We start from the raw sequence: 1,457 nt of genomic DNA, 5'->3' as shown, positions 1-1,457 counted from the left end.
ACACCAGAAGGGTACATATGCAAGAAACTAGTAAGTGCTTATCTATAGGCCTAGGAGTGGTAAAGAGACTCTCACATGTATACATTTGTATATCATTTTAGGTTTTGAACCATAGGAATAATATTACTCAAGCATTGACTACTTGAAAAAACTCATAAATATGTTTGTTCATAAAACACCCTCTGTTTCTATAATAGATAGAAATGTATCTAGTTGCCTACCATCAGAATTTTTTAACTACTGAAAAATACTCATATTTATCTGAAAAAACACAACCTAAAATTAGGCCTGGGCCACAGCTTCGCGAACATCCCTGTAAAACTGGGCTGTAGGAATGAGGGGCACAGCCAGCTGCTGGGGTTCAGGGCTGACTGTGTAACACAATGGGCTTCAGAGCCCCAGGCGACCAGGAATTCCTGGAGTTGTCCCACTCCCACTGTGTGTGTTGTCCCACTCCCACTCTGCCCTCGCCAGCCCTGGATTGAGTTGAATCGAGGACCGGCTGCTGTCCACTTCCCTGCTCCCACTCTGCCCTCTCGCCTCCAGCCATGGCTCCTCTACCCACCCTGTTCCTGGTGGATCTGGTGGGCCAACTTGTGGTCCAGGCTCTGGACTGCCACGTGTGCACCTACAGTGGGAAAACTGCTTCAAGCCCATGTGCTGCCTGGCCGTGGTCACCTACGGCACAACTACACAGACTTACTACACCCCAATCAGGATGAAGGTGAGCGAGTCCTGTGTGCCCAGCTGCTTTGAGACCATGTACAATGGTCACTCCAAGCTCGTATGCACCACATCCTGCTGCCAGTACAACCTCTTTATGGCTCTGGCCTCTTGGCTCCCTGGACCCTGGCCCTGGCCCTCATACTCCTGGCCACCCTCGGGGGTGTGCTCTAAAGCCCTGTTGCCCTGGCTACAGACTCACTGGAGGGCAGAGCACAGAGCAGCGTGGCCCCACCCTCTCCCACTGCACTCCCCACCCACCCCTCCCCTCCCCAGACCTCCCCAGCCACACTCAGGACTATCTGCAAGGACTCTTGACCTCCCCCAGCCACCCTGGAGTCTGCTTCCAGGTCATGACCTGTTGTTTTTCTAAAGGATGATGTGGAATCACTGCATAAATAGATTAAAAATAAAATAAAATTAAGCATAGGGCAGATTTTAAGCACAGCTCCAATGTACACAGAACTGCAGATGATCTGGTAAAACGTGAACAAAAGCTCTGTCTTCTGGTTTGGTTCTCAAGTTTGCTCTCTCAGTTAGTAGAATCCTGCTTCCGACTTCTCCCCTTGTGTTTTCAACAACTTTCTGTCTTCAGGTAAGAGCATCCACTTTTACTTAGGGAACTTACCCTGGTGCATTGAAGATTGTTGTCCAGGACTGTCAATAGAGAGGTTGCTGCCCTTCTAGTGTTGGTCATGTGACCCAGGTGAAGCCAATCAGATTATTTCTCTCTG

General features: G+C 49.4%; 1 pseudogene; it reads left to right on the top strand.

The window, feature by feature from the left end:
* The first annotated feature begins 548 nt into the window (after positions 1–548).
* Positions 549–897, top strand: LOC136158517 (ly-6/neurotoxin-like protein 1 pseudogene; annotated as a pseudogene).
* The last annotated feature ends 560 nt before the right edge of the window (positions 898–1,457 follow it).

This window comes from Muntiacus reevesi, chromosome 2, assembly GCF_963930625.1.
Source record: "Muntiacus reevesi chromosome 2, mMunRee1.1, whole genome shotgun sequence".
In the NCBI taxonomy this organism is placed as follows: Eukaryota; Metazoa; Chordata; class Mammalia; order Artiodactyla; family Cervidae; genus Muntiacus; species Muntiacus reevesi.
This window is presented reverse-complemented; position numbering and strand designations above follow the sequence as displayed.